Genomic DNA, 15,753 nt, shown 5'->3' with positions numbered 1-15,753 from the left:
TTATCGCCCCCCTGTCAATATGCCCTCCTTCTCATCCCTGTTTGGTGATCTCATCTCTCAGATGGCCATTAATTCCGCCAAGGTCTTGATCATCGGCGATTTCAATTACTGGCCACTAGATCCCCATGAATCCACCCCCTCACTTGAATTTACCGACCTACTACTTGGTCTAAATTTTTTGCAACATATCTCTGTAGCAACCCACAACAGGGGCCATATCCTTGACCAGGTATGGACAACAAATTTGGATATCTCCCCTCACCTGGTTTATCCCTGCACCTGGTCTGATCACTTCCTCATTTCTTTTTCTCTGAAACTTTCAGTACCCACTCGTCCCCCATCAGCATCCAATATCTCAGCCCGCAATTGGAAGCATGCCGACATTTCCCTTTTCCATTCGACCCTCGCTACCACACTCCCCTCTGACCACTCAGATTTGAATTCGCAAACCGCCACACTTGACCAATGGTTGTCCCAAGCCAGAGACGTGGTCGCTCCTGTAAAAACTATTAAATCTAAACGTCCACACGACGCTCAGCGTTGGTTTACTGATCAACTGAAAGCGGACATATTACTTTTTAGACAGGCTGAGCGTCGCTGGAGGCGAAATTACGACCCCTCACTAAAGTCCATTTACACTGATTTATTAAAATCATACAAAAAATCTATCATTTTGGCCAAATCATACCACTACTCCCAGAAAATTATTAGCGCTGCATCAAAAACAAAAGAAATCTTCTCCATCGTGGCTGAACTCTCCCTCCCGGACCGTGTTATGCCTCAGCCTCAACCCTTGCAGGCTCTGTGTGACTCTTTAAACTCATTCTTCATTGACAAAATCTCCATGATTAAAAACATTATCCCCTCCACTACCATGTCTCAGGTCAGCGTCCTCCCTTCTCCGAACTCTTGTTCCCTGCATGAATTTCCTCCTATCTCTCTGGACACTTTTCTTTCGATACTACAGGCTGTTGGCTCCGGTTCCCCTCACGACTGCTGCCCCCCAAATCCTAAGGGACGCCTTTATGGCTTGTCCTGGTCCTCCTCTTGACCTGCTGAATCGTTCACTCTCTACAGGCTCTGTCCCGATGCTTTCAAAAAAGCAGTGGTCGTACCCATTTTAAAAAAACCCGGTTCTGACCCTGCGGTGCTAGGTAATTACCGACCCATCTCCCTTCTCCCCTATTTGGGGAAGGTCTTGGACACTTACGTTACCCGCTGCCTGAGCGCCTTCATCGAGGAAACCCATTTCCTCGACGACCAACAGGCACGCTTCAGACCGGCCCACTCTACGGAGGCAGTGGTGGTAGCGGTTATGGATGCGCTGAGACAGGGGGCTGATAAGAACTTGGCCCAGGCCCTGGTGTTATTAGATCTCTCGGCCGCCTTTGACACGGTCGATCATGACATTCTGATCGACCGTGTCAGAAATGCGGGCATCATGGGCCCGGCCCTGTCTTGGATTGTGTCCTTCCTTCAACACCGCTCCCAATCGGTACAACTGTCCACCTTCTCTGCTCCCCAAATCTCACTTTCCTGTGGTGTCCCCCAGGGTTCTGCCTTGTCCCCTCTTTTGTTCAATCTATATATGCAGCCCCTTCTTGCCTCTCTTCGTCACTCCTCTGTTACCATCTTTAATTATGCAGATGATCTGCAACTCATCTTTCCCATCGACACCTCCCCTCTCTCTTGCTCTAACTTCCAATCAATAATGCTCACCATCTATGAGTGGATGAACTTCAGCCAGCTGAAGCTCAACCCTAGCAAGACTGAGCTGGTTCTGATCGGTGGGCTCTCGCACCCTTGGACTCCTAACTTCTGGCCCCCAGCCCTTGGTTCCCCTCCCTGTCCAGTCAACTCCGTGAAGAGCCTAGGAGTTATCATTTCTAGTGACCTTTCGATGCGGCCCCACATCAACGCTGTTACCTCGGCCTGCTTCTATCACCTTCGCAGAATCGGGAAGATCCGAAGGTTCCTATCATCAGAGGCTCTTACCCTTGTCATCATGGCCCTGGTCACCTCACGTATTGACTATGCCAACTGTCTATACGTGGGGATCCCCGCATACCACCTTCACCGGCTCCAACTGGTGCAAAACCAGGCAGCCAGACTAATTTTTCAACAGCCCAAACACCAACATGTCACACCGATGTTGTAAAAAAATACACTGGCTCCCGGTTGCGCACCGCTGCATCTTCAAAATGGGATGCACTGTTTTCAAATCTCTATCTGCCTCTGCCCCTGCCTTTATTTCTCTCAGCCTGCACCCTCACGTCCCTTCTCGACACCTTAGATCTTCTGCTCACAACCTCTTAATCACTCTCAGGTTCAAACGCAAAAAACACGGTGGTGCTTGCTTTTCTTTTCTCGCCCCGTCTACCTGGAACTCTATTCCCCTCTCAATTCGGCTCACTGCTGACTATACTACTTTTCGCAAACTCTTGAAAACCTACCTGTTCCATCTTGCTCATGACCAGCTGCTTCTACTCCCTGCGTCCTCTTTCCACTTGTCTTTGAGCGCCAAAAAAACAATTGGTGAACGTGCGCGGTACCAAATACCTTTAACATAACATAACATGAGGTGTCTGTGCATTACTGTTCTTCCTGAGCTCTGCCACGTACACGTAGGGGACAAGGGGCTTTGAAAGTTCCCTTGCTTTATGGAATTTTTGGACTCTGTTATTGGCTGCTGTACAGGGTGTTTTCTCCTGCCTCATTTTAATTAGTTATACATATGGGTGTTTGGTTCTGATTGGTCCTGGGTTTTCTGATGATGAATGGTCTGGTTTTAAGTATTGGAGGTGCTGCCTCTGGGTTTGACTCATCATGGATGGAGTTAAATGGTCAGAGAAGTGTAAGCACTTGGAGGAAGAGGAGGTGGTTGCTTGGTCTTCCACTGCACCTTCCTTGACTGACGTGCAAAAGATGATAGAGACCGTTGTGGCTGGGACCTTTCTGGCTAGCGTGTCCAAAGGGCCTAAAAGGAAGAAGTTGGATGCCCCTGATCCTAACGAGGTTTCGGATGAGGAAGTGAAGGGTCGGTTTATTCATGGGGCTGACCTTTAGAATATTCTTCAACATGTGCGGGACAGTTTGAGGTTCCCTGATCCCTTAGAGGGTGTAGAGTCGAAGGACGTCTGCGCCAATTATCAGAGGCAGGAGCCTGAATGTCTTCCTGTTCATAAATCAGTACGGAATGTACTGGAAGGAGAATGGAAGGACATAGATAAATTGTACCTTCTGATCCTGGAACAAGAGGGTTGAAGGGACTATGAAAAGGTCCTTTCTGGCTTCCAACCTCGCTGTTTGTTCAGCCGGTTACACTAGTTATCTCAGTTATCTGGCTCAGTCTCTGCTGAAGGACTCTCAGTTTATTTCAGAGGAACTGGTGCAGGAGGAGGATCCTTCTGAGTCCTTGACAACGTTGGAACAGGAGTTGTGTTTCTTGGCTGACTTATCCTTTGATTGCCTTAGTACTTCGACTGCGGCAGCTGGTACCTCAGTGGCAGGTAGGAGACAGTTGTAGTTTAATCCCTGGAAGGCTAAAGCGGCACAGAAGACTGCGCTCATGAAGATTCCTTTAATGGGCTCCAAACTGTTAGGGGAACTATTGGAGGCTTTGATAAAGAAAACAGCGGAGGACGACAAGTTGTTGGCTTAGGTCCGTTCATCAAAGAAGGGAAAGTTTGCTGGATATAAACGGGCATTTGGACAGGCTTTTCAGTCTAAGATGGTCACTCAGCCCTTTCGTGGTGGGGACATAGCTGGGGTGTCCCTTCCTTCCACAAATGCCGGGTCAGCAGGGGCTCTCATGTGTGTCAAAATCATAACTATGAGAGGTCTGGGAGGTGTTTGTCAAATTTGTTGAGCCCCCTGGGTAGGTGTTCCGGGCTACCCCTGTTCCCAGGTTGGGCTCTTTTGGAAGAAGTTCAGAACCTGTTATCAAAAGGGGCTGTGGTGAGGGTTCTTGTGGGAAAGCAAGGAAAAGGGGTTAACTCGATCCTGTTTCTGAACAGGAAACCCAATGGATACTACCATCTTGTACTGGATTTGAAGGCTGTGAATTTGTGCATTCCTCACCGGTCCTTCAAGATGGTGATGCTACAGTTGATTTTGGCCTTCCTGTCGGTAGTGATCTTCCTCACTTCTCTGGATCTCATGGACACCTCAGGTACCCCTATTTTCATTTGCTGGTTCACAAGGCTTTATATCAGTTTTTGCGGTTTTGTGTGGGCCACAACCATTACCAGTTTCAGCTATTGCCATGTGGTCTCTCTGCTTCTCCTAGGGTGTTTACTAAAGTTATGGCACCCTTGGTTGGGTTGTTACATGCTCAGAGGATCCAGGTATTTCCGTACTAGGAGGACTGGTTGATATCTTCCTCTTCTTTCCTTAAGTCTCAGTCTCATAACCAGTCTCCCATCTCCTGCAGAAGTTTGGTTGGATTCTGAACTTTGAGAAGTCTAATTTCCGCCCCACTCAAGAACTGCTCTTCATTGGTGGGGCTCTTTAATATGAGGGTGGGGAAGGTGTTCCTGTCAGATTCTGGTTGAAGAACTGAGGAAGGTGTTGGGCTCCCCATCTTCCACGGCTCGATAGTGGTTGAGAGTGCAGTGATTGATGTCTGCAATGGTGATGATTGTTCTCTGGGCCTGGTTACACTGTACCCTCTGGTGAATCATGTTCTGGGTCATTGGTGTCTGGGTTCTCAGAATTACGACCAGTTGCTTCCGGGGGGTGTGGGGATTTCCTGGAAGTTGTCCTGGTGGCAGGAGGAGAGAAATCTCTTGAAAGTCTCTCCGTTTGTTTCCCAGGAGCTGTTGCTGCTGACTATGGATGCCAGCAAGCTCAGTTGGTGGGCTGTGATGGCTCAGGTGTCTGCTCAGGGGCTCTGGTAGGTCATGGAAGCAGGGATATATTCCAACTGGAGGGAGTCGAAAGCCGTTCAATTGGCCTTGATGAATTTTCTTCCTTGGGTCCTGCAGTTGGATGTGTTATTGTGAACGGACAACACAGTGGTATTGTGTTATGTCAACCGCCAGGGGAGTGCAAAGGTGGTTTCCCTCAACTTGTTAGCTCAGCAGAGTTGCCAGTGTGCAGAGTTGAACTTGTTGTCTCTGAGGGCATTACATCTGCTGAGGGTAATGAACTCAGAGGCGGATCATTTGAGCAGGTTGTTTCCGTCCCTGTCTGGCATGTATTTGGATCAGGGGGTGCTTGGAGTGCTCTTGATGAAGTTTGGGGTACCAGTGGTAGACCAATATGCGACCCTGAAGAACACATTGAGGGCGAAGTTACAGAGAGAGGCAAGATGGCGTCCGTGCTGGACGCGTGAGTTTGCTGCTCCTGCCGGACCGCGCAGAGCTGAGTGAAGTGCGGTGAAGGAACGAAACTGTGCGAGCATTAGATACCTTATTGCACTGCCAAACTTGGGAAAATACGAGAAACAGCAAAAAATTCAATCCCTCCTATGATCGAGTTTCGAGTCGTCACTGCCTGGACTCGGCTTGCCAGACGCTGGGTGTCCTACCGGCAGCACCTGATTCGGCTACTGACGAGGTACACCTGGGAAGGGCGCTGCCTGAGATTGGAATCAGGCAGTTCAGAGAACGGCGGCGGCGAGCTGAGCCGAGAGAGGAGCGGTCGGTGCCCAAACATGGGACCGAAAGGAAGGAGAGCCCGGGGACAGGGAGCCATGGAGAATCAAAGTGGAGCGGAGATGGCGATAATTACACCCGTGTCAAAAACATCTGCGGCGAGGCCACTGCTGCGACCCCTCCCCCCCCACAGTGAGTAACAACATTGAAGTGGAGGAAGCAACGTTATCAGATAGGGAGGGGGAGGTAGCTGGTGTGCGTAAAAAGATTCCGGACATGTTTGCAAAAAACAAGGATGTTGGCAAGGCAAAGCCCAAATTGTTGAATGCGGCTGGCGGCTCCGGAGCTGAAGTTGCTCAAGAGACAGGGCCAGCATCTGCGCCTGTTCAAACAGTTTCTACCTCAATCACTGCTTCCACTCCCGGTTTGGGACAACTCGAAAAGAGAAAAGAGCTGAATGTCACTGTTAATTTAGATACAGTTGCCGGCGTAGCTACAAATGTGTCCAATAATTCTCTTCAATGTGACGATATTCTTCCCAATGCCTCCTCTATGCTGAGTGATACTGACTTGAATGCAGACAGCGTGATATTTACAGGAGGAGAAACTGACTCAGCGGATTTCTTTCCCTCTCAAGAGCATTCTATGTCCGAGGATCTAGCAGAACTATATGCTACTCGTATGAGTATGGAGGATGGCTGTGCAGAGGAAGAAAGTGGGCACAGCAGTGTGAATGAAGCAATGGAGAAAGATGGGACAGAGCTTGGTATTGTTCGCAAACTCCAAGTGAATACGAGTGGCAAAGAGAGAGAAGAGACATCGAATGCTGATGTGGGCCACATTGATTTGGATTTGGAAATGGAGGATATTTCGCTAGGATTGATTTATCAAACTATGATGCAACATAGGGAGGAAAAGAGGGAGGATAGTCTGAGGGTACAGAACTCTTGTAAAAAATTACAAAACTCTATGAGAAGGCTGGTAAAATCACATACTGAATTTTTTTCTAGAGCTACGGAGGCCGAATCTCGCATTTCCTCACTAAAAGATGAAGTGGCGCAGCAACGAAAGACTATAGAAAAGCACATGGCTACTAAGGAAGATGTTAATTGGAAGCTTGTAGACATTGAGAATAGGTCTCGGAGGAACAATTTGAGATTTTTGCAGATTGAGGAGGGGAAAGAAGGGTCTGACATACGTGGTTTTATAGTCTCGCTCTTAAAAGTGGCAGTGCCAGAAGCTGAGAAATGGGATTGGGATCGAGAGGTGGAAAGGGCCCATAGATTCCCGTTTAGAGCTAATACCCGAGATCAGAAACCACGAGCTATTATAGTGGCTTTTAACAGCTTCCAAGCTCGTGAAGTTCTCTTTCTGAATGCACGTCCTGATAAGAAATGTAAGGCTCTTGGCTGTGAATTCTTTGTTAGACCGGATCTCTGTAAACAATCTGTTGAGACTAGATGGCAGCTAAGACAGTTAATAACTCAATTTCAAGGAAAAGGTGTGCAGGCATACCTAATGTTTCCTGCAAAGCTTAACGTTATTCATAAGGAGCGCACTAGATTTTTCATGACGGAAATTGCTGCCAAAGAATTTTTGATGTCTTTATAAATCAGAATTGATATATCAAAGCTTAATTTTTTGCTTGCACAGGAGTTTGTTTTTTTCACCCAAAATAGGGGGATTTTGTTAGTAATGATGTGAAGGCTCAGCGGGGGACGGCAGGGGGCTTGGGGCAAACCTACATCACAGGACCATAAGTCCTAAAGCCTCTATGAAGGGAGAAGTTTGGGGTGGGCAAGGGTGGGTGGGATGGAAGAGGGAGCTTGGGTGGTGAAAGGGGTCACAGGGGGGTGTAAAAGAGGGGGAAAAAAAGAGTTCACAACAAATACATGAGAAAAAAAAGTGGTAAAAAAGATATTTGAAATGAAGGGTTCCGTATTACTTATTTTTGTCGTTGCTTATAGTTTAGCTAACGCTGAATATTCTGATTTAAAATGGGGGGAAAAGCATTAAGAATTTGTTCATTGAATGTATGTGGATTGAATAATTTAGCAAAAAGACATAAAATAGCCGCAGAATTGAAATATATTCAACCTGATGTTGTATGTATTCAGGAAACGCACATTCCTTGGTCAAAAAGAGAGGTGTTAAAAGACTTAGGGCCTTATTTATGAAGGCCTTGTGTGGAAAAAGGTAGGGCTAGGACCTTTCTCAAGATTTGCCCGGCGCTAACCGCCCTTGTACCATTCAAGTTTACCAAGCAATGAGGCAGGCGCCGGAGACCAGAAGGCAGGAAACAGAAGTTTATTCCGACGGAGCAGAACACATCAGATCAGACAACAAGGTATCATCTCGAGGTGCTCTAACAGCCACTCAGAGGCCTGGCCTCTTATACACTGGTTTATGGCATGTGACCTTCCTTTAATACAATCACAACTTTGTAAGGCATGGGAAAAGACATCCCCGTAATCCTCGTGTTAATCCCACCCCCATATACATTCACAATGGAGGTCCTCAACCTGCTGATAAGAGAGAGAGTCATCACGCAGCTGAGTGTTTTGTCGAGTCTTAGGATGTGTGCGCCTGATTATGTCACAGGGGGGTGGGGAGCCCTGGATCAATAGAGGGTCCTTTGAAGGAGAGCGACCTCGTGCAATAAGGGGCAGTAAATGATATCTCCCGGCTTAGGCAGTGGCCTCGGACCTGTGTGGACAGTCGGACACGGGGTGAGGGGTCATCAATGGAGTGGTATTCATGCCGCATGAACAATCCAGCGCAGAGGGGAGGTTTATCAACAGAGGGGCATTCATGGGAGGAGAGGAGGTGTTGGTCAGGCGCTGGCGTGACTCCCAAGGACAGGGTCATGCAGAAGGGTGATGCTCATAAAGAGGAGGGAGGGGGAGCCAGGGTGCGCGGAGGATGCTTGCTGGGTCACAGGGGCGCGCTGGCGATCGATCGTGGACAGGGAGACCATGATATCTAAAATGGCTGCCGTGCGTGTAGTACATAGGTGACAAGCTGGCGCAGATGATGTTCAGATCGCAAACTAAAATTCCACAGTCCTCCCTTTTAACATGTCTCGCCAACTTGTCAGTTTGAATTTATCCCCATAAGGCCACGTATTTCTACTTCATAGAGGGGGCTCATGTGCTCATTACGGAAGTCCAAAGTCTTTGGGCACATACAGTTAGAAACAAGGCCGAACAAGGGTGGCAGACATTGGATACCTAGGCAACACCCACATAATATCACAACAGGTACCAGCACGAAGGAAAACAGCTTCCAACCCCACTGTTTCAAAGTGTCCCAAAACCAGCTCCCAAGCGACCATCCTTCCTGTTCTTGGTGAACCTCTGAGGACAGTCTGTGGAGGTGTTCAATGGCTTTGTAGACTGAAGGCGAGTTGTCAGGCACGTAGGTGCAGCAGCTGGATCCGATGATGCGGCATGCTCCTCCTCGGTCGGCCAGGACCACGTCTAAGACAAGACGATTTTGGAGGGTCACGAGGCGGACCGCCTGAAGCTCCGCAGTGTTGTTGGCGAGGATGCCAGCCGTGATGTTGATCGTTGTTTCTACTGCCTGGGTCAGGTGTCGGATAGCACGGCTGTTTGCCATTGGGCCCCACAGAGGAACAAGTCCCTTTGCTGCATCCAGGAACTGTGCTCCAGTGGAGTCGGCTTGCCCAAGGTCGTCTGCACGCCTCTGCCGGTGGTGGTTGGCAGGGGCTACATATGTGGGTGGAAGAACGAAGGCAATATAACAGGTGCCCTTCCAGCTTTTCGGGAGCCAGGTGTAAGCCTTGGTGCCACACACAAAGTACATGTTTGGAGAAGCAACAAAGGAAGGGGGGTCAGCTGAGTCCAATGTTCTGGTGATTCGGCAGGCGCTGTGACCCACCAGCTGCGTTCCATGGCCTTCGAGACACACAAGACCTGTGACATTGACAACGGACAGGGCCACAGTTAGAGTGGCAGCAGTTTGTTTTTGCAGATGAGTGAAGGTGGTTCTGGCTGGATTGTGGAGCACCTGTACTTCGACTCGTTCTTTGGTTGGAATGTCTTTGATGAAGGTGGCGCCTGCGAGCGCAGGACACAGGGCAGCTGGGGTCTTTCCTGTTTTGTTCAGCCAAAACCCAGAGTAGAAGAGTGACACTGTCCGGCTGGAGGTGGCGTTGTCCCTGTGGCTCTCTTGCATGAGGATTAACCAGGCGAGGCAAGAGCCGTGAACTGAGAAGGGTGAAGGGATGAAGGGGATGGAGTGTCCAGTGGCATGCGGGAGCAACCCACAGATCCAACAGTTCGTAGCATTTGCAGCAAGGTTATGTTGGTGCAACAGTTGCACGAAGGAATTGTTCCAGAATTCCCTGCGCCTTTCCCGGAGCTGAGGCGACAGAGAGATTAGGTGATGCTCTTTCAGGGGTGTTGGCTGTGCAGTAGGTAGCAATGTCTCATGAGCCGGTGTGCTTTCCTCCAGAATCCAGAAGGAGGTCATGAGAAGGAGGCAGAAGAGGAAAACAATGAAGAGTGCAATTGTCTTCGATTTGTGCAGGTTGTCAGTCTTTGGATTTCTATACTGGGTATTTCCCGTTGCTTCCATCATCTTCTTATCTGGCGCTTCCATCATCTTCTTATTTGGCGCTTCCATCACCTTCAAGGGGCTCGGTAGTGGGCAGAACCACAGACCTTGTTTAGCCTCTCTCCCGGCAACCCTTGATTGTGTGTAGGTCACCGTTCTGAGATTTTAACTTAGTCCGTGGCCTACTTAGCCGAGACTCCCTCCTTTCGACGCAGGAAATACCCTTCTCTGGATGGCACAGTAGGATCAGAGAATTTTGCAAGTTCGAGTGCCCCAGTATCTGGATAACAGTCCAATATCGGTCGGTCTTTGTTCAGGAGCTCTTCTTGGGTGCTGACGTTTTCTGTCGTGGCCAGGTTTGCAGGGACCTTCCGACAATGATGCGCGTGCAGCCAGTGCTTCTTCCCCTCCACTCGGAGTGCCGTTCGGGTGGTGATCAGCACTTGCCAGGGGCCCGTCCACCGAGGTTCCAGACTCTTGGTTCGCTGGAAATTTCGTATCAATACGAAATTTCCCGGTTGGATGTCGTGACCGGGGCCCCTGGAAGCATCGGGGATGGCCTGCTGCACCTGTTGATGAATGACAGACAACGTTTTAGTCAACTTGCACAAATAATCAGATAGTAGGTCGTCTGGGACGTCATGAATGGAGGTCGGTTTGGGAGCAGTCCAAAGATTCATTGGCCGCCCGAACACGACCTCGTAGGGGGTCAAATGGTGCTTGGTGGGAGTGGAGCGCATTGATAACAAAGCCAGTGGGAGGGCATCCGGCCAGTTAAGTCCAGTGGTGGCCACGATTTTTGACAATTTCAGCTTCAGTGTGGCATTATGGCGTTCCACTAGACCGGCGGATTGGGGGTGGAAGACCGCATGGAATCGTTGCTTCACCCCCAACCCCTTCAGGATTAGTTGGATAACCTCAGCTATGAAGTGGGGGCCATTGTCGCTCCATAAAATTCGGCAAAGGCCATAGCGAGGGAAGAATTCCTTCAGTAGTACTTTGGCAGTAGTCATGGCTGTGTTGTCACGGGTTGGATAGGCTTCTACCCATTTGCTGAAGGCACATACGATGACTAGTACATACTTCAGGTTTTGGCATCTCTCTAGTTGGATATAATCCATCTGAAGGACCTCAAAGGGGTGATTGGGGGTCCCAAACCCTCCCCGGGGCACTACAGTCCCTTTCCCGGGGTTGTGTTGCAGACAGATAAGGCACTGCTGAACTAGGCGTCTGGCTGAGTCAGGGATTTTGTCGTTATGCCAGACTTTGGAAATGAGTTCGATCATGGGTGCAGATCCTATGTGTGCGGGGGAGTGGGCCATGGTCAGTATGGGAATCAGATATGAGTCGGGCAGCATCCATTTGCTTGCATCCTTCGTTCGCCAACAGCCTTCCTCATCCTTCAAACCCACCCCTGCCCATTTAGTCAGCTCGTGAGGGGTGCTGGCCGATTGTATGTCTCTGATCATTGTCCTTGTGTCACTCCATGTTTCTGCTTGTGACCTGGTCACGTACATGCGTGTCACCGTCCTATTCTCGGCTGTGGTTCGTGCAGTAATGTCGGCCAATGCATTCCCTTGTCCAACTAAGTCTGTCACCCTTTTGTGTGCCTGACATTTTATCACCGCTAATCGTTTGGGGAGGAGAACTGCTTCAATCAGGGCGGAGACTAAATCTCCGTGGAGGATCGGGGTGCCGTGGGACGTCAGGAATCCCCTCTCCCTCCACAGGAGCCCAAAATGGTGGACCACTCCGAAGGCATACTGGCTGTCCGTATATACGTTCGTGGTGGTCCCTGCGGCTATGATGCATGCTCGAGTGAGGGCTATCAGCTCTGCTGCTTGGGCAGATCGTTGTGTGATGCAGGCTGTCTCAACTACTGTTCGGGCTGTCGTTACTGCATAGGCAGCTGAAGTGGTGCCATCTGGGAGTTTGATGCAAGAGCCGTCTACCCATAGCTCTCCATCGGGGTCAGGGAAAGCAGTGTCTCGGAGGTCAATCCTACTCCTAGTTTGTTCGTCCGTGAGGGTCACACAGTCGTGGATGGGAGGAATGTCAGGGTCATTTTCAGGCAGGGGTAACAATGTGGCAGGATTCAAAGTCGTGCATCTTTTTAGGGTGATGTGGGGTGCAAGTAGCGTCAGTTCATACCCTGTCAGTCGTGCGCTAGTCAGGTGTTGGGTCTTTGTCTGATTCAAGAGGGTGTCGACTGCATGGGGTACTAGCACTGTGAGGGAGTTGGAAAGTACAATTCCCTCGCTCTGACGGATAGAGACAGCAGCGGCGGCTACTGCTCGAAGGCAGGCAGGCAAAGCTCTGGCTACAGGATCAAGTGTGGCGGAGAAGTAGGCACAAGGGCGCTGCTTAGGACCAATTGATTGAGTTAGGACAGACAACGCGCATCCCTCCCTTTCGTGGGTGAAGAGGGAGAAGGGTTTGGAGTAATCCGGCGTTCCGAGGACGGGCGCTGAGCAGAGTGCATCCCGTAATTCCTTAAAGGAGGCTTGACACTCAGCGGTCCAAGGAAACGGGGAGGGGGCATCCTTGGTCAGTAGGGCAAGTAATGGTTTCACAATGAGGCTGTAATTAGGCAACCACTGTCTGCAAAAAGATGTCAGGCCAACCAAAGAGCGGACCTGCTTTTGTGTTTTCGGGATGGGGGTATCTAGGATGGTTTGGATTCGGTCGGGTGTAAGTTTTCTCCCTTCTTTGGACAGAAGATGGCCTAGGTAAGTCACCTGTGGCTGGCAGAACTGTAACTTCTTTTTGGAGACTTTATGGCCATTTTCTGCAAGGAAGTGTAGGAGTTGAACGGTGGCTGTCGTTGCAAGCGGGGTGGTGTCAGCCGCCAAAAGGATATCATCGACATATTGGATCAACACCACTCCCTTTGGTAGCTGGAAGGCATCCAGCTGTCTTTTGAGGGCCTGGCTGTAAATGCTGGGACTTTCAGTGTACCCCTGGGGAGCTCTACAGAATCGGTACGAACGGGATTTTAAAGTGAAGCCGAAGAGATAACGGCTGTCTGGATGGATGGGGATAGAGAAAAACGCGTTCTTAAGGTCGATAACAGTGAAGGTGGTGGCAGTGGACGGGATGAGGGTCAGAATGGTGGTGATATCAGAGACCACAGGATATTGGGGTACAACCACTTTGTTAATCTCTCGCAAGTCGATGATGAAGCGGTACGCTTTCTCATCTCCTTCACCTTGCTTCTTAACAATAGGTAGGATTGGGCTGTTGCAGACGTTGCTAACCACTTCTTCAACCACCCCTGCGTCTACCAGAGACTGAATGATCGCTACCAGTGCCTTCTCACCCTCTGGCGATATCCGATACTGTGGGAGTTTCGGGAGCATAGCGTCCTGTCGTACAGTTATGTGAATAGGGTCAATCATCATTCGCCCCACATCAGAGTCATTTTTGGCCCACAGGTACGAAGGTAGGGTGTCAAGCAGGGATAGGTCAGCGTCAGTTATAGAGCACATGTGTCGTGGGGGACGGGATCTGGGCATGTCTGGGTTGTCGTACAGGATGACTCGTATTCCATCTGGGGAACACCTAATGGTAGCTCGAAAATGCTTCAGTAAGTCAATGCCCATAATGGCGTCAGGGGAGTTGGAGGAGAGGAGAAATGTCGCGTCAGTAGTGTTGTTTTCTAAGTCAAAGGTAATAGGTACGGACAGGGGGTTAGTGGAGGGCGTCCCATCGAAACCTATCGACGTTATGTGTGAGCCAGACAAGGGTGCCCTTGGAATCAGTCGTTTTGATAACACACTACGTGTCGCCCCAGTGTCTACCAAGAATGGAGACTCTGTACCCAAGACCTTAGCGGTGACATAAGGACCTTGCTGGTCAACACAGAGCTCGACTGGATCCCTCCCTTGCCCCTGGCAGTCCTATGCAAAGTCGGGGGCATGTTCACCTTCGGATAGCTGATATTGGTTCTGTCGGGGACGGTCAAATGTGTTCAGTCTTCCTGATCTGTCATTATTGGTGTCGTTGGGGCTCCCTCGTCCCTGTATTCTATTCCTCGGACCACCCGCCACATCCCTGGACTCCCTATTTCTGTTCATTTCTATCAGAACTGGACACTGAAATTTCCAATGACCGAGCCCTTTGCAGAAGGCGCATTGGTCATTGCTAACGTCTCTACGTCCAGTGTGGGGTGCTGGGGTGTGATCTTTAGGAGGTAGATCTCTGGGGGTGGTTGATTGGTAGTTCCCCCTTTGGTGTTCCCGTCCTAGTGCTATACCCTGTATCTGGGCTATCATTACCCTTTCCTTCAAATCTTTCTTCTTTTTCTCGGACGCCCTATCATTCTCATTCTTTTGGTGCTCGTAATACTGAGCCATCTGAAGGATGGCTGCGGGTTTGGAGGCTCCCCAACTACTCTCACTCGTCTGCAGTTTTTGGGAGACTTCTTGCGTTAGTCCCTTTACATAATTTTGCACAAACAGGTGTTGTCCGGTTGCGGTGGTCATGTCTTGGCCACTGTAGTCGGAGAACATTGTCTCGAATCGGGAGAAGTATTCTGACACATCCTCCTGGGGTTTCTGTCGACAGGCCGTGACTATCGACCAGTCTACTTTTCTTTCCGGGACCAGGGTTTTTAACTTCTGGACCAGTTTGTCTGGGAGTTCCAGTATGTCCTTCACTGGTTTACTCCCCGGCTCTCGCTGTCTATCTAGTTTACCGAGTTGGTCCCAGGTATGTCCAAACAGATCCGTGTGGTCGACTTTCCGGATTTGCTTCCACACATCAGCTGGCAGGCATAACCCAAAGAACAAGTCAATATCTGCTAAAGTCATTATTGTCGAACCCAAGGCTGTGCCTAATTCAGTATAAAATGCCGTCGGGTTCTTTCTTAAGTCGGGCAAGGTTTGCTTGAAGGTTAGGATGTCTTGTCGGTCCCATGGTTGGTAAACCCAATTGTACACAACCCTTCCCTTTGCATGTTCATTATTAATATCATCGCTCGTTCCCTGGCCCCGTGGCGGGATCCAGTAAGGAGCCGCTTCTCTGATAGGCATCATAGTATTGGCTACCTCTGCCGAGGTTGTTTCAGGGGCCGTAACCTTGGTTTCTGGTTTCTGTTCTGCGAGGTGGCGGAAGACCTCAAGCATTTGCATGAAGAGCTCCGTCGCCTCACGTTCAGTCCCATCTCCGACATCAATCTTCCTGTACAGTGTTGTTAGTTTAGCGGGACCCTTACTCTGATACCTATCTTCATACGCGTTCAGGGTGTGGAAGCTGAATCGCAAAATGAAATGCCGTCTGTGGCTGTCGGCATGTGAATTATACACGCTCATTGTGTATTCTTCGCTCTCCCTTCGTTCTACCAATGTCTTTGCTATTTTGTCGATCCCATCCCGCTCATCTTTGCTTAACCTGTTTAACCTGGCTGATGATTGTTTGCTAGCCTCGGGGTCGCCTAACGAAGTTGTTAATGCGGCTGGTGCGGAGGCCGTGAGGGCCGGTGCACTAGCACTAGGGTCACTTTCACTCACACTCGGGGCTTGCAGGTTTTGTTGGCTGGGAGCATATGGAGGGGGCATGTAGATGATTGGGGGACCTA

Source organism: Lissotriton vulgaris, chromosome 1_2, assembly GCF_964263255.1.
Source record: "Lissotriton vulgaris chromosome 1_2, aLisVul1.2, whole genome shotgun sequence".
Taxonomy (NCBI): Eukaryota; Metazoa; Chordata; class Amphibia; order Caudata; family Salamandridae; genus Lissotriton; species Lissotriton vulgaris.
The sequence above is the reverse complement of the archived record's forward strand: the minus strand, read 5'-3'. Positions refer to the sequence as shown.